This window comes from Mixophyes fleayi, chromosome 4 (assembly GCF_038048845.1).
Source record: "Mixophyes fleayi isolate aMixFle1 chromosome 4, aMixFle1.hap1, whole genome shotgun sequence".
Classification (NCBI taxonomy): domain Eukaryota; kingdom Metazoa; phylum Chordata; class Amphibia; order Anura; family Limnodynastidae; genus Mixophyes; species Mixophyes fleayi.
The window spans coordinates 25851152-25874780 of NC_134405.1; the positions used below are offsets into that span (position 1 = coordinate 25851152).

General features: G+C 43.7%; 9 non-coding genes across 9 annotated transcripts; all 9 read left to right on the forward strand.

The window, feature by feature from the left end:
• Positions 1 to 799: 799 nt before the first annotated feature.
• On the forward strand, positions 800 to 871 carry TRNAP-AGG (transfer RNA proline (anticodon AGG)). Its single transcript has one exon. It is a non-coding gene; the product is annotated as a tRNA-Pro (tRNA).
• A 1946-nt stretch (positions 872 to 2817) lies between these two features.
• Positions 2818 to 2889, forward strand: TRNAP-AGG (transfer RNA proline (anticodon AGG)). The gene has a single exon. It is a non-coding gene; the product is annotated as a tRNA-Pro (tRNA).
• A 1946-nt stretch (positions 2890 to 4835) lies between these two features.
• On the forward strand, positions 4836 to 4907 carry TRNAP-AGG (transfer RNA proline (anticodon AGG)). The gene has a single exon. It is a non-coding gene; the product is annotated as a tRNA-Pro (tRNA).
• Positions 4908 to 8770: 3863 nt separating this feature from the next.
• TRNAP-AGG (transfer RNA proline (anticodon AGG)) lies at positions 8771 to 8842 on the forward strand. The gene has a single exon. It is a non-coding gene; the product is annotated as a tRNA-Pro (tRNA).
• Positions 8843 to 10788: 1946 nt separating this feature from the next.
• Positions 10789 to 10860, forward strand: TRNAP-AGG (transfer RNA proline (anticodon AGG)). Its single transcript has one exon. It is a non-coding gene; the product is annotated as a tRNA-Pro (tRNA).
• A 1845-nt stretch (positions 10861 to 12705) lies between these two features.
• Positions 12706 to 12777, forward strand: TRNAP-AGG (transfer RNA proline (anticodon AGG)). Its single transcript has one exon. It is a non-coding gene; the product is annotated as a tRNA-Pro (tRNA).
• Positions 12778 to 14622: 1845 nt separating this feature from the next.
• TRNAP-AGG (transfer RNA proline (anticodon AGG)) lies at positions 14623 to 14694 on the forward strand. Its single transcript has one exon. It is a non-coding gene; the product is annotated as a tRNA-Pro (tRNA).
• A 1946-nt stretch (positions 14695 to 16640) lies between these two features.
• On the forward strand, positions 16641 to 16712 carry TRNAP-AGG (transfer RNA proline (anticodon AGG)). The gene has a single exon. It is a non-coding gene; the product is annotated as a tRNA-Pro (tRNA).
• A 1946-nt stretch (positions 16713 to 18658) lies between these two features.
• Positions 18659 to 18730, forward strand: TRNAP-AGG (transfer RNA proline (anticodon AGG)). Its single transcript has one exon. It is a non-coding gene; the product is annotated as a tRNA-Pro (tRNA).
• Positions 18731 to 23629: the final 4899 nt, after the last annotated feature.

Below are 23629 nucleotides of genomic sequence, written 5' to 3' on the forward strand. Positions count from 1 at the left end.
AGGTCCATTTCTAGGCACTCTGCTGAAAGATCAGTGAGAAGGGATACTGATTATTGATAATAATTTAGTTGAACCCCTGATAGTCAATGCAGGGTGTTTGGGAACCGTGTATCTTTACCATGAAATATAACTCTGCCCTGGTCTTTGACTCCACGATGAAATCCCACTGCAAGTTCTCTGCAGTCTTTTTGTCAAAGACCCTGCTGAAACCTTGGTCTCAGGAAGCCCATCTGGTCCAGACTTTGTCTCCTCTCTTTGGGTAGTGACACATACAGTTGTTGTTATCACTGGTATTAGGCAAGTGTCAGGCATGACTTGCTCTTCAATCAATCACTTGTTTGTGCATGTATATCCAGGGGTAACCCAGTATGATAGTGCTCTTCGAAGTGTGGATAGTCATGAAATTCTAAAAATAGATGATCTAGATCTGGGATCATTTTCCTACATTTTTTAAAAGGATTAACCAAACAAGATCAGGCTGCTTTTTTGGTTTAGGGTTATGATTGTTGCTTAGGGTGCGGAAGGTTCTGCTTTTTTTTCTCTTTCTTCTAAACATCTCCAAGTGTAGGTAGTGTACTACAGAGTGATATATCATTATATGACATTCTTGGAGCACAGCTGATTCTTTTCATGAACTTTGACTGTGCCTAGAGCTGGCATTGGTGAAGGCTTGTTACCCACAGTATGCCAGATTACATTTGACATGTGATGGTAACCAGCTCTTGCAATTGCAGTCAGGGGTGCGGTGGTTAATAAAGGACACTCCACCGAACATGGTTAGAACTAATATTTTCATTCTGGCTCGTTGGTCTAGGGGTATGATTCTCGCTTAGGGTGCGAGAGGTCCCGGGTTCAAATCCCGGACGAGCCCACCTTTTCTAACTTACATTACCAAGAGTAGGTAGTGCAATCAAGTACGTTGCTGCGCAACCTATATCTGTTATGTGTATTCATCAATGTGTTCTATAGGGGTAAATAAAAGTTTGGAACATAACTCTACAATATTGAAGACTACAGACTAGAATTTGTTCCAGTGGAGAATAAGTATTGGACATGACCACCAATTTGGTCACATTGTTTCCAGCATGGGAACACATGCAAAGGAGTCACTCTGGGGCCAGATACCATACAGTGCACATTTTTTAGGAGTTCTCTTCTATAGCTGCATGATGAGGTCGGTGAGGTGATTGTTTACTCTTGGTGGCCCTCTACTGAAGCAGGAGGAACCAATTTTGTCTTGGAAACAAGTCCTCCACAACCAGTTTTAGAAAGTAGACATGAAGAACCATGTGGCCCCAGAAGGAATGTGGTAGCATTGGCCTGTATGCAATCAGATTTATTCTTTCCAATTGCGTGGACCAATGTACTTAGTCCTCAGTTTCAATGACAGTATCGTTAGCGAAAAAATGTGTGCGGAGAGCCACACTTTATTGCCCACTGAGAACACTGGCCCATCCCATCATCAATCTATTTTAGCTAATACCATATTCAGCCATAGCTGCAGCCTTTCCAACACACCATGCACATGCTTGTCTGCAGAAGGAACATCCCAGGGGGCATGGGAAGTTGGGATGACCACCGGGCGAAAACCAGCATTAAAATGGAAAGGGAATTGCCCCATGGAGTCCTGCATCAGGGTGTTCCATGAAAACATCTGAGTTGTTCTGAGCAACCAACAATCCATACTTATGACATCCTTGTCATAGGTCTGGGAGGACACAGCTTTTTCTCCACTCTCAGATGCATCAACTTCAAGGGTATGGGCCAGGCTGGTGCCAGGTTACCGAAAGATGGGTGCTGAGATGAAACGAAGTTTCAAGATGTCAAAAGCCTATTGTACCTGCGGAACTATGTGTCCTTAGGAATCCCCTATTTGGTCAAGGTGGTAATAAGGCTAAAAACTCTTAAGAAATTAGGTTAAAATGTCTGTAGTATTTGCTAAACCCCACAAACCTGTGGATTGCCTTGATCCCTCTGGGTGGGCATCAGCCCAACAAGCACTCCAAAGACCTTCTCCAGGTCCATTTCTAGGCACTCTGCTGAAAGATCAGTGAGAAGGGATACTGATTATTGATAATAATTTAGTTGAACCCCTGATAGTCAATGCAGGGTGTTTGGGAACCGTGTATCTTTACCATGAAATATAACTCTGCCCTGGTCTTTGACTCCACGATGAAATCCCACTGCAAGTTCTCTGCAGTCTTTTTGTCAAAGACCCTGCTGAAACCTTGGTCTCAGGAAGCCCATCTGGTCCAGACTTTGTCTCCTCTCTTTGGGTAGTGACACATACAGTTGTTGTTATCACTGGTATTAGGCAAGTGTCAGGCATGACTTGCTCTTCAATCAATCACTTGTTTGTGCATGTATATCCAGGGGTAACCCAGTATGATAGTGCTCTTCGAAGTGTGGATAGTCATGAAATTCTAAAAATAGATGATCTAGATCTGGGATCATTTTCCTACATTTTTTAAAAGGATTAACCAAACAAGATCAGAATGCTTTTTTGGTTTAGGGTTATGATTGTTGCTTAGGGTGCGGAAGGTTCTGCTTTTTTTTTCTCTTTCTTCTAAACATCTCCAAGTGTAGGTAGTGTACTACAGAGTGATATATCATTATATGACATTCTTGGAGCACAGCTGATTCTTTTCATGAACTTTGACTGTGCCTAGAGCTGGCATTGGTGAAGGCTTGTTACCCACAGTATGCCAGATTACATTTGACATGTGATGGTAACCAGCTCTTGCAATTGCAGTCAGGGGTGCGGTGGTTAATAAAGGACACTCCACCGAACATGGTTAGAACTAATATTTTCATTCTGGCTCGTTGGTCTAGGGGTATGATTCTCGCTTAGGGTGCGAGAGGTCCCGGGTTCAAATCCCGGACGAGCCCACCTTTTCTAACTTACATTACCAAGAGTAGGTAGTGCAATCAAGTACGTTGCTGCGCAACCTATATCTGTTATGTGTATTCATCAATGTGTTCTATAGGGGTAAATAAAAGTTTGGAACATAACTCTACAATATTGAAGACTACAGACTAGAATTTGTTCCAGTGGAGAATAAGTATTGGACATGACCACCAATTTGGTCACATTGTTTCCAGCATGGGAACACATGCAAAGGAGTCACTCTGGGGCCAGATACCATACAGTGCACATTTTTTAGGAGTTCTCTTCTATAGCTGCATGATGAGGTCGGTGAGGTGATTGTTTACTCTTGGTGGCCCTCTACTGAAGCAGGAGGAACCAATTTTGTCTTGGAAACAAGTCCTCCACAACCAGTTTTAGAAAGTAGACATGAAGAACCATGTGGCCCCAGAAGGAATGTGGTAGCATTGGCCTGTATGCAATCAGATTTATTCTTTCCAATTGCGTGGACCAATGTACTTAGTCCTCAGTTTCAATGACAGTATCGTTAGCGAAAAAATGTGTGCGGAGAGCCACACTTTATTGCCCACTGAGAACACTGGCCCATCCCATCATCAATCTATTTTAGCTAATACCATATTCAGCCATAGCTGCAGCCTTTCCAACACACCATGCACATGCTTGTCTGCAGAAGGAACATCCCAGGGGGCATGGGAAGTTGGGATGACCACCGGGCGAAAACCAGCATTAAAATGGAAAGGGAATTGCCCCATGGAGTCCTGCATCAGGGTGTTCCATGAAAACATCTGAGTTGTTCTGAGCAACCAACAATCCATACTTATGACATCCTTGTCATAGGTCTGGGAGGACACAGCTTTTTCTCCACTCTCAGATGCATCAACTTCAAGGGTATGGGCCAGGCTGGTGCCAGGTTACCGAAAGATGGGTGCTGAGATGAAACGAAGTTTCAAGATGTCAAAAGCCTATTGTACCTGCGGAACTATGTGTCCTTAGGAATCCCCTATTTGGTCAAGGTGGTAATAAGGCTAAAAACTCTTAAGAAATTAGGTTAAAATGTCTGTAGTATTTGCTAAACCCCACAAACCTGTGGATTGCCTTGATCCCTCTGGGTGGGCATCAGCCCAACAAGCACTCCAAAGACCTTCTCCAGGTCCATTTCTAGGCACTCTGCTGAAAGATCAGTGAGAAGGGATACTGATTATTGATAATAATTTAGTTGAACCCCTGATAGTCAATGCAGGGTGTTTGGGAACCGTGTATCTTTACCATGAACTATAACTCTGCCCTGGTCTTTGACTCCACGATGAAATCCCACTGCAAGTTCTCTGCAGTCTTTTTGTCAAAGACCCTGCTGAAACCTTGGTCTCAGGAAGCCCATCTGGTCCAGACTTTGTCTCCTCTCTTTGGGTAGTGACACATACAGTTGTTGTTATCACTGGTATTAGGCAAGTGTCAGGCATGACTTGCTCTTCAATCAATCACTTGTTTGTGCATGTATATCCAGGGGTAACCCAGTATGATAGTGCTCTTCGAAGTGTGGATAGTCATGAAATTCTAAAAATAGATGATCTAGATCTGGGATCATTTTCCTACATTTTTTAAAAGGATTAACCAAACAAGATCAGGCTGGTTTTTTGGTTTAGGGTTATGATTGTTGCTTAGGGTGCGGAAGGTTCTGCTTTTTTTTTCTCTTTCTTCTAAACATCTCCAAGTGTAGGTAGTGTACTACAGTGTGATATATCATTATATGACATTCTTGGAGCACAGCTGATTCTTTTCATGAACTTTGACTGTGCCTAGAGCTGGCATTGGTGAAGGCTTGTTACCCACAGTATGCCAGATTACATTTGACATGTGATGGTAACCAGCTCTTGCAATTGCAGTCAGGGGTGCGGTGGTTAATAAAGGACACTCCACTGAACATGGTTAGAACTGATATTTTCATTCTGGCTCGTTGGTCTAGGGGTATGATTCTCGCTTAGGGTGCGAGAGGTCCCGGGTTCAAATCCCGGACGAGCCCACCTTTTCTAACTTACATTACCAAGAGTAGGTAGTGCAATCAAGTACGTTGCTGCGCAACCTATATGTGTTATGTGTATTCATCAATGTGTTCTATAGGGGTAAATAAAAGTTTGGAACATAACTCTACAATATTGAAGACTACAGACTAGAATTTGTTCCAGTGGAGAATAAGTATTGGACATGACCACCAATTTGGTCACATTGTTTCCAGCATGGGAACACATGCAAAGGAGTCACTCTGGGGCCAGATACCATACAGTGCACATTTTTTAGGAGTTCTCTTCTATAACTGCATGATGAGGTCCGTGAGGTGATTGTTTACTCTTGGTGGCCCTCTACTGAAGCAGGAGGAACCAATTTTGTCTTGGAAACAAGTCCTCCACAACCAGTTTTAGAAAGTAGACATGAAGAACCATGTGGCCCCAGAAGGAATGTGGTAGCATTGGCCTGTATGCAATCAGATTTATTCTTTCCAATTGCGTGGACCAATGTACTTAGTCCTCAGTTTCAATGACAGTATCGTTAGCGAAAAAATGTGTGCGGAGAGCCACACTTTATTGCCCACTGAGAACACTGGCCCATCCCATCATCAATCTATTTTAGCTAATACCATATTCAGCCATAGCTGCAGCCTTTCCAACACACCATGCACATGCTTGTCTGCAGAAGGAACATCCCAGGGGGCATGGGAAGTTGGGATGACCACCGGGTGAAAACCAGCATTAAAATGGAAAGGGAATTGCCCCATGGAGTCCTGCATCAGGGTGTTCCATGAAAACATCTGAGTTGTTCTGAGCAACCAACAATCCATACTTATGACATCCTTGTCATAGGTCTGGGAGGACACAGCTTTTTCTCCACTCTCAGATGCATCAACTTCAAGGGTATGGGCCAGGCTGGTGCCAGGTTACCGAAAGATGGGTGCTGAGATGAAAAGAAGTTTCAAGATGTCAAAAGCCTATTGTACCTGCGGAACTATGTGTCCTTAGGAATCCCCTATTTGGTCAAGTTGGTAATAAGGCTAAAAACTCTTAAGAAATTAGGTTAAAATGTCTGTAGTATTTGCTAAACCCCACAAACCTGTGGATTGCCTTGATTCCTCTGGGTGGGCATCAGCCCAACAAGCACTCCAAAGACCTTCTCCAGGTCCATTTCTAGGCACTCTGCTGAAAGATCAGTGAGAAGGGATACTGATTATTGATAATAATTTAGTTGAACCCCTGATAGTCAATGCAGGGTGTTTGGGAACCGTGTATCTTTACCATGAAATATAACTCTGCCCTGGTCTTTGACTCCACGATGAAATCCCACTGCAAGTTCTCTGCAGTCTTTTTGTCAAAGACCCTGCTGAAACCTTGGTCTCAGGAAGCCCATCTGGTCCAGACTTTGTCTCCTCTCTTTGGGTAGTGACACATACAGTTGTTGTTATCACTGGTATTAGGCAAGTGTCAGGCATGACTTGCTCTTCAATCAATCACTTGTTTGTGCATGTATATCCAGGGGTAACCCAGTATGATAGTGCTCTTCGAAGTGTGGATAGTCATGAAATTCTAAAAATAGATGATCTAGATCTGGGATCATTTTCCTACATTTTTTAAAAGGATTAACCAAACAAGATCAGGCTGCTTTTTTGGTTTAGGGTTATGATTGTTGCTTAGGGTGCGGAAGGTTCTGCTTTTTTTTTCTCTTTCTTCTAAACATCTCCAAGTGTAGGTAGTGTACTACAGAGTGATATATCATTATATGACATTCTTGGAGCACAGCTGATTCTTTTCATGAACTTTGACTGTGCCTAGAGCTGGCATTGGTGAAGGCTTGTTACCCACAGTATGCCAGATTACATTTGACATGTGATGGTAACCAGCTCTTGCAATTGCAGTCAGGGGTGCGGTGGTTAATAAAGGACACTCCACCGAACATGGTTAGAACGAATATTTTCATTCTGGCTCGTTGGTCTAGGGGTATGATTCTCGCTTAGGGTGCGAGAGGTCCCGGGTTCACAGCCCGGACGAGCCCACCTTTTCTAACTTACATTACCAAGAGTAGGTAGTGCAATCAAGTACGTTGCTGCGCAACCTATATGTGTTATGTGTATTCATCAATGTGTTTTATAGGGGTAAATAAAAGTTTGGAACATAACTCTACAATATTGAAGACTACAGACTAGAATTTGTTCCAGTGGAGAATAAGTATTGGACATGACCACCAATTTGGTCACATTGTTTCCAGCATGGGAACACATGCAAAGGAGTCACTCTGGGGCCAGATACCATACAGTGCACATTTTTTAGGAGTTCTCTTCTATAGCTGCATGATGAGGTCGGTGAGGTGATTGTTTACTCTTGGTGGCCCTCTACTGAAGCAGGAGGAACCAATTTTGTCTTGGAAACAAGTCCTCCACAACCAGTTTTAGAAAGTAGACATGAAGAACCATGTGGCCCCAGAAGGAATGTGGTAGCATTGGCCTGTATGCCATTAGATTTATTCTTTCCAATTGCGTGGACCAATGTACTATTTTAGCTAATACCATATTCAGCCATAGCTGCAGCCTTTCCAACACACCATGCACATGCTTGTCTGCAGAAGGAACATCCCAGGGGGCATGGGAAGTTGGGATGACCACCGGGCGAAAACCAGCATTAAAATGGAAAGGGAATTGCCCCATGGAGTCCTGCATCAGGGTGTTCCATGAAAACATCTGAGTTGTTCTGAGCAACCAACAATCCATACTTATGACATCCTTGTCATAGGTCTGGGAGGACACAGCTTTTTCTCCACTCTCAGATGCATCAACTTCAAGGGTATGGGCCAGGCTGGTGCCAGGTTACCGAAAGATGGGTGCTGAGATGAAAAGAAGTTTCAAGATGTCAAAAGCCTATTGTACCTGCGGAACTATGTGTCCTTAGGAATCCCCTATTTGGTCAAGTTGGTAATAAGGCTAAAAACTCTTAAGAAATTAGGTTAAAATGTCTGTAGTATTTGCTAAACCCCACAAACCTGTGGATTGCCTTGATTCCTCTGGGTGGGCATCAGCCCAACAAGCACTCCAAAGACCTTCTCCAGGTCCATTTCTAGGCACTCTGCTGAAAGATCAGTGAGAAGGGATACTGATTATTGATAATAATTTAGTTGAACCCCTGATAGTCAATGCAGGGTGTTTGGGAACCGTGTATCTTTACCATGAAATATAACTCTGCCCTGGTCTTTGACTCCACGATGAAATCCCACTGCAAGTTCTCTGCAGTCTTTTTGTCAAAGACCCTGCTGAAACCTTGGTCTCAGGAAGCCCATCTGGTCCAGACTTTGTCTCCTCTCTTTGGGTAGTGACACATACAGTTGTTGTTATCACTGGTATTAGGCAAGTGTCAGGCATGACTTGCTCTTCAATCAATCACTTGTTTGTGCATGTATATCCAGGGGTAACCCAGTATGATAGTGCTCTTCGAAGTGTGGATAGTCATGAAATTCTAAAAATAGATGATCTAGATCTGGGATCATTTTCCTACATTTTTTAAAAGGATTAACCAAACAAGATCAGGCTGCTTTTTTGGTTTAGGGTTATGATTGTTGCTTAGGGTGCGGAAGGTTCTGCTTTTTTTTTCTCTTTCTTCTAAACATCTCCAAGTGTAGGTAGTGTACTACAGAGTGATATATCATTATATGACATTCTTGGAGCACAGCTGATTCTTTTCATGAACTTTGACTGTGCCTAGAGCTGGCATTGGTGAAGGCTTGTTACCCACAGTATGCCAGATTACATTTGACATGTGATGGTAACCAGCTCTTGCAATTGCAGTCAGGGGTGCGGTGGTTAATAAAGGACACTCCACCGAACATGGTTAGAACGAATATTTTCATTCTGGCTCGTTGGTCTAGGGGTATGATTCTCGCTTAGGGTGCGAGAGGTCCCGGGTTCAAATCCCGGACGAGCCCACCTTTTCTAACTTACATTACCAAGAGTAGGTAGTGCAATCAAGTACGTTGCTGCGCAACCTATATCTGTTATGTGTATTCATCAATGTGTTCTATAGGGGTAAATAAAAGTTTGAAACATAACTCTACAATATTGAAGACTACAGACTAGAATTTGTTCCAGTGGAGAATAAGTATTGGACATGACCACCAATTTGGTCACATTGTTTCCAGCATGGGAACACATGCAAAGGAGTCACTCTGGGGCCAGATACCATACAGTGCACATTTTTTAGGAGTTCTCTTCTATAGCTGCATGATGAGGTCGGTGAGGTGATTGTTTACTCTTGGTGGCCCTCTACTGAAGCAGGAGGAACCAATTTTGTCTTGGAAACAAGTCCTCCACAACCAGTTTTAGAAAGTAGACATGAAGAACCATGTGGCCCCAGAAGGAATGTGGTAGCATTGGCCTGTATGCCATTAGATTTATTCTTTCCAATTGCGTGGACCAATGTACTTAGTCCTCAGTTTCAATGACAGTATCGTTAGCGAAAAAATGTGTGCGGAGAGCCACACTTTATTGCCCACTGAGAACACTGGCCCATCCCATCATCAATCTATTTTAGCTAATACCATATTCAGCCATAGCTGCAGCCTTTCCAACACACCATGCACATGCTTGTCTGCAGAAGGAACATCCCAGGGGGCATGGGAAGTTGGGATGACCACCGGGCGAAAACCAGCATTAAAATGGAAAGGGAATTGCCCCATGGAGTCCTGCATCAGGGTGTTCCATGAAAACATCTGAGTTGTTCTGAGCAACCAACAATCCATACTTATGACATCCTTGTCATAGGTCTGGGAGGACACAGCTTTTTCTCCACTCTCAGATGCATCAACTTCAAGGGTATGGGCCAGGCTGGTGCCAGGTTACCGAAAGATGGGTGCTGAGATGAAAAGAAGTTTCAAGATGTCAAAAGCCTATTGTACCTGCGGAACTATGTGTCCTTAGGAATCCCCTATTTGGTCAAGTTGGTAATAAGGCTAAAAACTCTTAAGAAATTAGGTTAAAATGTCTGTAGTATTTGCTAAACCCCACAAACCTGTGGATTGCCTTGATTCCTCTGGGTGGGCATCAGCCCAACAAGCACTCCAAAGACCTTCTCCAGGTCCATTTCTAGGCACTCTGCTGAAAGATCAGTGAGAAGGGATACTGATTATTGATAATAATTTAGTTGAACCCCTGATAGTCAATGCAGGGTGTTTGGGAACCGTGTATCTTTACCATGAAATATAACTCTGCCCTGGTCTTTGACTCCACGATGAAATCCCACTGCAAGTTCTCTGCAGTCTTTTTGTCAAAGACCCTGCTGAAACCTTGGTCTCAGGAAGCCCATCTGGTCCAGACTTTGTCTCCTCTCTTTGGGTAGTGACACATACAGTTGTTGTTATCACTGGTATTAGGCAAGTGTCAGGCATGACTTGCTCTTCAATCAATCACTTGTTTGTGCATGTATATCCAGGGGTAACCCAGTATGATAGTGCTCTTCGAAGTGTGGATAGTCATGAAATTCTAAAAATAGATGATCTAGATCTGGGATCATTTTCCTACATTTTTTAAAAGGATTAACCAAACAAGATCAGGCTGCTTTTTTGGTTTAGGGTTATGATTGTTGCTTAGGGTGCGGAAGGTTCTGCTTTTTTTTTCTCTTTCTTCTAAACATCTCCAAGTGTAGGTAGTGTACTACAGAGTGATATATCATTATATGACATTCTTGGAGCACAGCTGATTCTTTTCATGAACTTTGACTGTGCCTAGAGCTGGCATTGGTGAAGGCTTGTTACCCACAGTATGCCAGATTACATTTGACATGTGATGGTAACCAGCTCTTGCAATTGCAGTCAGGGGTGCGGTGGTTAATAAAGGACACTCCACCGAACATGGTTAGAACGAATATTTTCATTCTGGCTCGTTGGTCTAGGGGTATGATTCTCGCTTAGGGTGCGAGAGGTCCCGGGTTCAAATCCCGGACGAGCCCTCCTTTTCTAACTTACATTACCAAGAGTAGGTAGTGCAATCAAGTATGTTGCTGCGCAACCTATATCTGTTATGTGTATTCATCAATGTGTTCTATAGGGGTAAATAAAAGTTTGAAACATAACTCTACAATATTGAAGACTACAGACTAGAATTTGTTCCAGTGGAGAATAAGTATTGGACATGACCACCAATTTGGTCACATTGTTTCCAGCATGGGAACACATGCAAAGGAGTCACTCTGGGGCCAGATACCATACAGTGCACATTTTTTAGGAGTTCTCTTCTATAGCTGCATGATGAGGTCGGTGAGGTGATTGTTTACTCTTGGTGGCCCTCTACTGAAGCAGGAGGAACCAATTTTGTCTTGGAAACAAGTCCTCCACAACCAGTTTTAGAAAGTAGACATGAAGAACCATGTGGCCCCAGAAGGAATGTGGTAGCATTGGCCTGTATGCCATTAGATTTATTCTTTCCAATTGCGTGGACCAATGTACTATTTTAGCTAATACCATATTCAGCCATAGCTGCAGCCTTTCCAACACACCATGCACATGCTTGTCTGCAGAAGGAACATCCCAGGGGGCATGGGAAGTTGGGATGACCACCGGGCGAAAACCAGCATTAAAATGGAAAGGGAATTGCCCCATGGAGTCCTGCATCAGGGTGTTCCATGAAAACATCTGAGTTGTTCTGAGCAACCAACAATCCATACTTATGACATCCTTGTCATAGGTCTGGGAGGACACAGCTTTTTCTCCACTCTCAGATGCATCAACTTCAAGGGTATGGGCCAGGCTGGTGCCAGGTTACCGAAAGATGGGTGCTGAGATGAAAAGAAGTTTCAAGATGTCAAAAGCCTATTGTACCTGCGGAACTATGTGTCCTTAGGAATCCCCTATTTGGTCAAGGTGGTAATAAGGCTAAAAACTCTTAAGAAATTAGGTTAAAATGTCTGTAGTATTTGCTAAACCCCACAAACCTGTGGATTGCCTTGATTCCTCTGGGTGGGCATCAGCCCAACAAGCACTCCAAAGACCTTCTCCAGGTCCATTTCTAGGCACTCTGCTGAAAGATCAGTGAGAAGGGATTCTGATTATTGATAATAATTTAGTTGAACCCCTGATAGTCAATGCAGGGTGTTTGGGAACCGTGTATCTTTACCATGAAATATAACTCTGCCCTGGTCTTTGACTCCACGATGAAATCCCACTGCAAGTTCTCTGCAGTCTTTTTGTCAAAGACCCTGCTGAAACCTTGGTCTCAGGAAGCCCATCTGGTCCAGACTTTGTCTCCTCTCTTTGGGTAGTGACACATACAGTTGTTGTTATCACTGGTATTAGGCAAGTGTCAGGCATGACTTGCTCTTCAATCAATCACTTGTTTGTGCATGTATATCCAGGGGTAACCCAGTATGATAGTGCTCTTCGAAGTGTGGATAGTCATGAAATTCTAAAAATAGATGATCTAGATCTGGGATCATTTTCCTACATTTTTTAAAAGGATTAACCAAACAAGATCAGGCTGGTTTTTTGGTTTAGGGTTATGATTGTTGCTTAGGGTGCGGAAGGTTCTGCTTTTTTTTTCTCTTTCTTCTAAACATCTCCAAGTGTAGGTAGTGTACTACAGAGTGATATATCATTATATGACATTCTTGGAGCACAGCTGATTCTTTTCATGAACTTTGACTGTGCCTAGAGCTGGCATTGGTGAAGGCTTGTTACCCACAGTATGCCAGATTACATTTGACATGTGATGGTAACCAGCTCTTGCAATTGCAGTCAGGGGTGCGGTGGTTAATAAAGGACACTCCACCGAACATGGTTAGAACTAAAATTTTCATTCTGGCTCGTTGGTCTAGGGGTATGATTCTCGCTTAGGGTGCGAGAGGTCCCGGGTTCAAATCCCGGACGAGCCCTCCTTTTCTAACTTACATTACCAAGAGTAGGTAGTGCAATCAAGAACGTTGCTGCGCAACCTATATGTGTTATGTGTATTCATCAATGTGTTCTATAGGGGTAAATAAAAGTTTGGAACATAACTCTACAATATTGAAGACTACAGACTAGAATTTGTTCCAGTGGAGAATAAGTATTGGACATGACCACCAATTTGGTCACATTGTTTCCAGCATGGGAACACATGCAAAGGAGTCACTCTGGGGCCAGATACCATACAGTGCACATTTTTTAGGAGTTCTCTTCTATAGCTGCATGATGAGGTCGGTGAGGTGATTGTTTACTCTTGGTGGCCCTCTACTGAAGCAGGAGGAACCAATTTTGTCTTGGAAACAAGTCCTCCACAACCAGTTTTAGAAAGTAGACATGAAGAACCATGTGGCCCCAGAAGGAATGTGGTAGCATTGGCCTGTATGCCATTAGATTTATTCTTTCCAATTGCGTGGACCAATGTACTATTTTAGCTAATACCATATTCAGCCATAGCTGCAGCCTTTCCAACACACCATGCACATGCTTGTCTGCAGAAGGAACATCCCAGGGGGCATGGGAAGTTGGGATGACCACCGGGCGAAAACCAGCATTAAAATGGAAAGGGAATTGCCCCATGGAGTCCTGCATCAGGGTGTTCCATGAAAACATCTGAGTTGTTCTGAGCAACCAACAATCCATACTTATGACATCCTTGTCATAGGTCTGGGAGGACACAGCTTTTTCTCCACTCTCAGATGCATCAACTTCAAGGGTATGGGCCAGGCTGGTGCCAGGTTACCGAAAGATGGGTGCTGAGATGAAAAGAAGTTTCAAGATGTCAAAAGCCTATTGTACCTGCGGAACTATGTGTCCTTAGGAATCCCCTATTTGGTCAAGGTGGTAATAAGGCTAAAAACTCTTAAGAAATTAGGTTAAAATGTCTGTAGTATTTGCTAAACCCCACAAACCTGTGGATTGCCTTGATTCCTCTGGGTGGGCATCAGCCCAACAAGCACTCCAAAGACCTTCTCCAGGTCCATTTCTAGGCACTCTGCTGAAAGATCAGTGAGAAGGGATTCTGATTATTGATAATAATTTAGTTGAACCCCTGATAGTCAATGCAGGGTGTTTGGGAACCGTGTATCTTTACCATGAAATATAACTCTGCCCTGGTCTTTGACTCCACGATGAAATCCCACTGCAAGTTCTCTGCAGTCTTTTTGTCAAAGACCCTGCTGAAACCTTGGTCTCAGGAAGCCCATCTGGTCCAGACTTTGTCTCCTCTCTTTGGGTAGTGACACATACAGTTGTTGTTATCACTGGTATTAGGCAAGTGTCAGGCATGACTTGCTCTTCAATCAATCACTTGTTTGTGCATGTATATCCAGGGGTAACCCAGTATGATAGTGCTCTTCGAAGTGTGGATAGTCATGAAATTCTAAAAATAGATGATCTAGATCTGGGATCATTTTCCTACATTTTTTAAAAGGATTAACCAAACAAGATCAGGCTGGTTTTTTGGTTTAGGGTTATGATTGTTGCTTAGGGTGCGGAAGGTTCTGCTTTTTTTTTCTCTTTCTTCTAAACATCTCCAAGTGTAGGTAGTGTACTACAGAGTGATATATCATTATATGACATTCTTGGAGCACAGCTGATTCTTTTCATGAACTTTGACTGTGCCTAGAGCTGGCATTGGTGAAGGCTTGTTACCCACAGTATGCCAGATTACATTTGACATGTGATGGTAACCAGCTCTTGCAATTGCAGTCAGGGGTGCGGTGGTTAATAAAGGACACTCCACTGAACATGGTTAGAACTAAAATTTTCATTCTGGCTCGTTGGTCTATGGGTATGATTCTCGCTTAGGGTGCGAGAGGTCCCGGGTTCAAATCCCGGACGAGCCCACCTTTTCTAACTTACATTACCAAGAGTAGGTAGTGCAATCAAGAACGTTGCTGCGCAACCTATATGTGTTATGTGTATTCATCAATGTGTTCTATAGGGGTAAATAAAAGTTTGGAACATAACTCTACAATATTGAAGACTACAGACTAGAATTTGTTCCAGTGGAGAATAAGTATTGGACATGACCACCAATTTGGTCACATTGTTTCCAGCATGGGAACACATGCAAAGGAGTCACTCTGGGGCCAGATACCATACAGTGCACATGTTTTAGGAGTTCTCTTCTATAGCTGCATGATGAGGTCTGTGAGGTGATTGTTTACTCTTGGTGGCCCTCTACTGAAGCAGGAGGAACCAATTTTGTCTTGGAAACAAGTCCTCCACAACCAGTTTTAGAAAGTAGACATGAAGAACCATGTGGCCCCAGAAGGAATGTGGTAGCATTGGCCTGTATGCAATCAGATTTGTTCTTTCCAATTGCGTGGACCAATGTACTTAGTCCTCAGTTTCAATGACAGTATCGTTAGCGAAAAAATGTGTGCGGAGAGCCACACTTTATTGCCCACTGAGAACACTGGCCCATCCCATCATCAATCTATTTTAGCTAATACCATATTCAGCCATAGCTGCAGCCTTTCCAACACACCATGCACATGCTTGTCTGCAGAAGGAACATCCCAGGGGGCATGGGAAGTTGGGATGACCACCGGGCGAAAACCAGCATTAAAATGGAAAGGGAATTGCCCCATGGAGTCCTGCATCAGGGTGTTCCATGAAAACATCTGAGTTGTTCTGAGCAACCAACAATCCATACTTATGACATCCTTGTCATAGGTCTGGGAGGACACAGCTTTTTCTCCACTCTCAGATGCATCAACTTCAAGGGTATGGGCCAGGCTGGTGCCAGGTTACCGAAAGATGGGTGCTGAGATGAAAAGAAGTTTCAAGATGTCAAAAGCCTATTGTACCTGCGGAACTATGTGTCCTTAGGAATCCCCTATTTGGTCAAGGTGGTAATAAGGCTAAAAACTCTTAAGAAATTAGGTTAAAATGTCTGTAGTATTTGCTAAACCCCACAAACCTGTGGATTGCCTTGATTCCTCTGGGTGGGCATCAGCCCAACAAGCACTCCAAAGACCTTCTCCAGGTCCATTTCTAGGCACTCTGCTGAAAGATCAGTGAGAAGGGATACTGATTATTGATAATAATTTAGTTGAACCCCTGATAGTCAATGCAGGGTGTTTGGGAACCGTGTATCTTTACCATGAAATATAACTCTGCCCTGGTCTTTGACTCCACGATGAAATCCCACTGCAAGTTCTCTGCAGTCTTTTTGTCAAAGACCCTGCTGAAACCTTGGTCTCAGGAAGCCCATCTGGTCCAGACTTTGTCTCCTCTCTTTGGGTAGTGACACATACAGTTGTTGTTATCACTGGTATTAGGCAAGTGTCAGGCATGACTTGCTCTTCAATCAATCACTTGTTTGTGCATGTATATCCAGGGGTAACCCAGTATGATAGTGCTCTTCGAAGTGTGGATAGTCATGAAATTCTAAAAATAGATGATCTAGATCTGGGATCATTTTCCTACATTTTTTAAAAGGATTAACCAAACAAGATCAGGCTGGTTTTTTGGTTTAGGGTTATGATTGTTGCTTAGGGTGCGGAAGGTTCTGCTTTTTTTTTCTCTTTCTTCTAAACATCTCCAAGTGTAGGTAGTGTACTACAGAGTGATATATCATTATATGACATTCTTGGAGCACAGCTGATTCTTTTCATGAACTTTGACTGTGCCTAGAGCTGGCATTGGTGAAGGCTTGTTACCCACAGTATGCCAGATTACATTTGACATGTGATGGTAACCAGCTCTTGCAATTGCAGTCAGGGGTGCGGTGGTTAATAAACGACACTCCACCGAACATGGTTAGAACTAATATTTTCATTCTGGCTCGTTGGTCTAGGGGTATGATTCTCGCTTAGGGTGCGAGAGGTCCCGGGTTCAAATCCCGGACGAGCCCACCTTTTCTAACTTACATTACCAAGAGTAGGTAGTGCAATCAAGTACGTTGCTGCGCAACCTATATGTGTTATGTGTATTCATCAATGTGTTCTATAGGGGTAAATAAAAGTTTGGAACATAACTCTACAATATTGAAGACTACAGACTAGAATTTGTTCCAGTGGAGAATAAGTATTGGACATGACCACCAATTTGGTCACATTGTTTCCAGCATGGGAACACATGCAAAGGAGTCACTCTGGGGCCAGATACCATACAGTGCACATGTTTTAGGAGTTCTCTTCTATAGCTGCATGATGAGGTCTGTGAGGTGATTGTTTACTCTTGGTGGCCCTCTACTGAAGCAGGAGGAACCAATTTTGTCTTGGAAACAAGTCCTCCACAACCAGTTTTAGAAAGTAGACATGAAGAACCATGTGGCCCCAGAAGGAATGTGGTAGCATTGGCCTGTATGCAATCAGATTTGTTCTTTCCAATTGCGTGGACCAATGTACTTAGTCCTCAGTTTCAATGACAGTATCGTTAGCGAAAAAATGTGTGCGGAGAGCCACACTTTATTGCCCACTGAGAACACTGGCCCATCCCATCATCAATCTATTTTAGCTAATACCATATTCAGCCATAGCTTCAGCCTTTCCAACACACCATGCACATGCTTGTCTGCAGAAGGAACATCCCAGGGGGCATGGGAAGTTGGGATGACCACCGGGCGAAAACCAGCATTAAAATGGAAAGGGAATTGCCCCATGGAGTCCTGCATCAGGGTGTTCCATGAAAACATCTGAGTTGTTCTGAGCAACCAACAATCCATACTTATGACATCCTTGTCATAGGTCTGGGAGGACACAGCTTTTTCTCCACTCTCAGATGCATCAACTTCAAGGGTATGGGCCAGGCTGGTGCCAGGTTACCGAAAGATGGGTGCTGAGATGAAAAGAAGTTTCAAGATGTCAAAAGCCTATTGTACCTGCGGAACTATGTGTCCTTAGGAATCCCCTATTTGGTCAAGGTGGTAATAAGGCTAAAAACTCTTAAGAAATTAGGTTAAAATGTCTGTAGTATTTGCTAAACCCCACAAACCTGTGGATTGCCTTGATTCCTCTGGGTGGGCATCAGCCCAACAAGCACTCCAAAGACCTTCTCCAGGTCCATTTCTAGGCACTCTGCTGAAAGATCAGTGAGAAGGGATACTGATTATTGATAATAATTTAGTTGAACCCCTGATAGTCAATGCAGGGTGTTTGGGAACCGTGTATCTTTACCATGAAATATAACTCTGCCCTGGTCTTTGACTCCACGATGAAATCCCACTGCAAGTTCTCTGCAGTCTTTTTGTCAAAGACCCTGCTGAAACCTTGGTCTCAGGAAGCCCATCTGGTCCAGACTTTGTCTCCTCTCTTTGGGTAGTGACACATACAGTTGTTGTTATCACTGGTATTAGGCAAGTGTCAGGCATGACTTGCTCTTCAATCAATCACTTGTTTGTGCATGTATATCCAGGGGTAACCCAGTATGATAGTGCTCTTCGAAGTGTGGATAGTCATGAAATTCTAAAAATAGATGATCTAGATCTGGGATCATTTTCCTACATTTTTTAAAAGGATTAACCAAACAAGATCAGGCTGGTTTTTTGGTTTAGGGTTATGATTGTTGCTTAGGGTGCGGAAGGTTCTGCTTTTTTTTTCTCTTTCTTCTAAACATCTCCAAGTGTAGGTAGTGTACTACAGAGTGATATATCATTATATGACATTCTTGGAGCACAGCTGATTCTTTTCATGAACTTTGACTGTGCCTAGAGCTGGCATTGGTGAAGGCTTGTTACCCACAGTATGCCAGATTACATTTGACATGTGATGGTAACCAGCTCTTGCAATTGCAGTCAGGGGTGCGGTGGTTAATAAAGGACACTCCACCGAACAAGGTTAGAACTAATATTTTCATTCTGGCTCGTTGGTCTAGGGGTATGATTCTCGCTTAGGGTGCGAGAGGTCCCGGGTTCAAATCCCGGACGAGCCCACCTTTTCTAACTTACATTACCAAGAGTAGGTAGTGCAATCAAGTACGTTGCTGCGCAACCTATATGTGTTATGTGTATTCATCAATGTGTTCTATAGGGGTAAATAAAAGTTTGGAACATAACTCTACAATATTGAAGACTACAGACTAGAATTTGTTCCAGTGGAGAATAAGTATTGGACATGACCACCAATTTGGTCACATTGTTTCCAGCATGGAAACACATGCAAAGGAGTCACTCTGGGGCCAGATACCATACAGTGCACATTTTTTAGGAGTTCTCTTCTATAGCTGCATGATGAGGTCGGTGAGGTGATTGTTTACTCTTGGTGGCCCTCTACTGAAGCAGGAGGAACCAATTTTGTCTTGGAAACAAGTCCTCCACAACCAGTTTTAGAAAGTAGACATGAAGAACCATGTGGCCCCAGAAGGAATGTGGTAGCATTGGCCTGTATGCAATCAGATTTATTCTTTCCAATTGCGTGGACCAATGTACTTAGTCCTCAGTTTCAATGACAGTATCGTTAGCGAAAAAATGTGTGCGGAGAGCCACACTTTATTGCCCACTGAGAACACTGGCCCATCCCATCATCAATCTATTTTAGCTAATACCATATTCAGCCATAGCTGCAGCCTTTCCAACACACCATGCACATGCTTGTCTGCAGAAGGAACATCCCAGGGGGCATGGGAAGTTGGGATGACCACCGGGCGAAAACCAGCATTAAAATGGAAAGGGAATTGCCCCATGGAGTCCTGCATCAGGGTGTTCCATGAAAACATCTGAGTTGTTCTGAGCAACCAACAATCCATACTTATGACATCCTTGTCATAGGTCTGGGAGGACACAGCTTTTTCTCCACTCTCAGATGCATCAACTTCAAGGGTATGGGCCAGGCTGGTGCCAGGTTACCGAAAGATGGGTGCTGAGATGAAAAGAAGTTTCAAGATGTCAAAAGCCTATTGTACCTGCGGAACTATGTGTCCTTAGGAATCCCCTATTTGGTCAAGGTGGTAATAAGGCTAAAAACTCTTAAGAAATTAGGTTAAAATGTCTGTAGTATTTGCTAAACCCCACAAACCTGTGGATTGCCTTGATACCTCTGGGTGGGCATCAGCCCAACAAGCACTCCAAAGACCTTCTCCAGGTCCATTTCTAGGCACTCTGCTGAAAGATCAGTGAGAAGGGATACTGATTATTGATAATAATTTAGTTGAACCCCTGATAGTCAATGCAGGGTGTTTGGGAACCGTGTATCTTTACCATGAAATATAACTCTGCCCTGGTCTTTGACTCCACGATGAAATCCCGCTGCAAGTTCTCTGCAGTCTTTTTGTCAAAGAGCCTGCTGAAACCTTGGTCTCAGGAAGCCCATCTGGTCAAGACTTTGTCTCCTCTCTTTGGGTAGTGACACATACAGTTGCTGTTATCACTGGTATTAGGCAACTGTCAGGCATGACTTGCTCTTCAATCGATCACTTGTTTGAGCATGTATATCCAGGGGTAACCCAGTATGATAGTTCTCTTCGAAGTGTGGATAGTCATGAAACTCTAAAATTAGATGATCTAGATCTGGGATCATTTTCCTACATTTTTTAAAAGGATTAACCAAACAAGATCAGGCTGTTTTTTTGGTTTAGGGTTATGATTGTTGCTTAGGGTGCGGAAGGTTCTGCTTTTTTTTTCTCTTTCTTCTAAACATCTCCAAGTGTAGGTAGTGTACTACAGTGTGATATATCATTATATGACATTCTTGGAGCACAGCTGATTCTTTTCATGAACTTTGACTGTGCCTAGAGCTTGCATTGGAGAAGGCTTGTTACCCACAGTATGCCAGATTACATTTGACATGTGATGGTAACCAGCTCTTGCAATTGCAGTCAGGGGTGTGGTGGTTAATAAAGGACACTCCACTGTACATGGTTAGAACTCATCTTTTCATACTGGCTCGTTGGTCTAGGGGTATGATTCTCACTTTGGGTGTAAGAAGTCCCGTGTTCAAATCCCAGACGAGCCCACCTTTTCATTGACAAGAGTGCAGTGCAATCTAGGACTTTGCTGCGCAACCTATAAAAGTTTGGAACTTAACTCTACAATATTAAAGACTACAGACTATATTTTGTTCCAGTGGAGAATAAGTATTGGACACGACCACCAGATATGGTGGAAACTGTCCAATTTGGTCACATTGTTTCCAGCATGGGAACACATGCAAAGGAGTCACTCTGGGGCCAGATACCATACAGTGCACATTTTTTAGGAGTTCTCTTTTATAGCTGCATGATGAGGTTGGTGAGGTGATTGTTTACTCTTGGTGGCCCTCTACTGAAGCAGGAGGAACCAATTTTGTCTTGGAAACAAGTCCTCCACAACCAGTTTTAGAAAGTAGACATGAAGAACCATGTGGCCCCAGAAGGAATGTGGTAGCATTGGCCTGTATGCAATCAGATTTATTCTTTCCAATTGCGTGGACCAATGTACTTAGTCCTCAGTTTCAATGACAGTATCGTTAGCGAAATAATGTGTGCGGAGAGCCACACTTTATTGCCCACTGAGAACACTGGCCCATCCCATCATCAATCTATTTTAGCTAATACCATATTCAGCCATAGCTGCAGCCTCTCCAACACACCATGCACATGCTTGTCTGCAGAAGGAACATCCCAGGGGGCATGGGAAGTTGGGATGACCACCGGGCGAAAACCAGCATTAAAATGGAAAGGGAATTGCCCCATGGAGTCCTGCATCAGGGTGTTCCATGAAAACATCTGAGTTGTTCTGAGCAACCAACAATCCATATGTCACTCACCGGACTGTGAGTGCCATTTCCCGTGTGTTCAGGAACCGTGGCCGTCCGCCATCCTGAGGGTCTGCACATGTGCAGCCCTTATCAAACCTTCAGTACCTGTTGCTTTTAATTGATTGGATGATCAGACAACCCTCCCTATTTAAACCACCTGTGATCATTACCTGGTTGCCTGATCTTGGAGTCTCATTCCCCATGAACCTCTGAAGGTGTTCCTGTGTTTCCTCGTGTATTCAGCTCCTGCTGATTCCTGTTTACTGCTATTGTGGTTTCCAGACACTTCAACTCTCCTGTGTTCTTCGTGCCTGCACTTAGCTGATTCCTATCTGCTACTACTACCGGACTCCAGTTCGTTTCAACTCTCCTGTGTTCATCGTGCCTGCACTCAGCTGATTCCTATCTGCTACTACTACCGGACTCCAGTTCGTCTCAACTCTCCTGTGTTCAGCGTGTCTGCTCTCCGCTGCCTCCGTTACTACTACAGAGTTCCAGATCGTCTCAACTCTCCTGTGTTTATCGTGTCAGCTCTCCGCTGCCTCCGTTACTACTACAGGATTCCAGACCGCCTCTACTCTCCCATGTTCAGCGTGCCTTCTCTCCGCTGCCTCCACCACTACTACTGGATACCAGATAGCCTCAACTCTCCCGTGTTCATCATGTTTCCAGTTTCACTTACTACTGCTTCCTGAGTATTGCTTTGTTGATTCTTGATTACCTGCCGTGCGCTGCACCAACCTGATTACCGCTTCACCCTCCAGTGGTCTCTCCTCCTGCCGGCCTTCAGCCGTTCAGGTATCCCTGCACGTCTCACTGACAGCCTGCTCTCCTGAATCGCAGTATGCATACTTTCCATTGACTTTGCTTTTGTATTGCATATCCATCTGGACTGAGTTGTGTTCTTCTCCGGAGCCTCCTAGCCACTGAAGTTATTGTTACCATTGACATTGTTTCCTATTGCCTGGATAGCTATTGTGACTTTGTATACTTCAAGCAGCGCTTGTCAGTTATTGTTGTATTGTGGATATCATTGTGGGATCAAGTTCTGTGTGCCTTGTGTATACTCTGCTTTACTTTCATCTCCTCGTGCCCCTGCTCACATATATATAGCAGTGGTACAACTTGCTGACGCAGACCACTGACTCCTGTTCCCTGTGACACCAGTTTCAAGTATCCTCTCACATAAGCAGTGGTACAACTTGCTATACGCAGACCACTGACTTCCCCGTTACCTACTTTCACCTGGACTCCATTCCTTCACTATAGACAGTGGTACAACTTGCTATACGCAGACCACTGACTTTCCTCACGTTTACTTGTCCATCTGGTTCCTCGTGTACATACATCTACTCATTACCAGTTGCTGCTAGTCATAGACTTTCCTTGAGCATTCTCTCACCATCTGCTGATTCTCCTGTTCCGTTGTCACCCTGCTACCAGAGAACCATAGTACCAGCTATATTACTCTGGTAAGTCCATCATCTGGTGATATCCTGGGCAAAGACTCCTAGTGCCCGTGACAGTAAAAACAGGCCATGACAGACCCAGGTGCGGAACCTACAGCTAAAGAGATGCTGCAGTATCTGGTTACCCGTATTGAACAACAGGATGTTCGCCAACAACATGTGCTGCAATGTTACCAGGCGTTAGCCTCCCAAAGAACGTCTGTGCAAAATATCACAGCTACTGTTGATGCTCCTGTGCCTTCCTTCGTTTCCCCAGTGCCATCCCAGGTGTCTACTGCTTCCACGCTACACCTGCCTACTCCTTCAAAATATGATGGAGACCTAAAAACATGCAGGGGTTTTCTAAATCAATGCTCAGTTCATTTTGAGCTTCAACCTCACAATTTCTCTACTCATCGTTCCAGAGTGGCCTATCTCATTTCCTTGTTTTCCGGACAAGCTCTCGCATGGGCTTCCCCTCTGTGGGAAAGAAATGATCCATTATTACAGGATAGTGCCAAATTTATTTCCACGTTTCGAAGTGTATTTGATGAACCTGGTTGTGTTATTTCCGCTGCATCCAGCATCCTCCGTCTACGTCAGGGTTCTCGTACTGTAGGCCAGTATGTCATTCAATTTCGGATATTAGC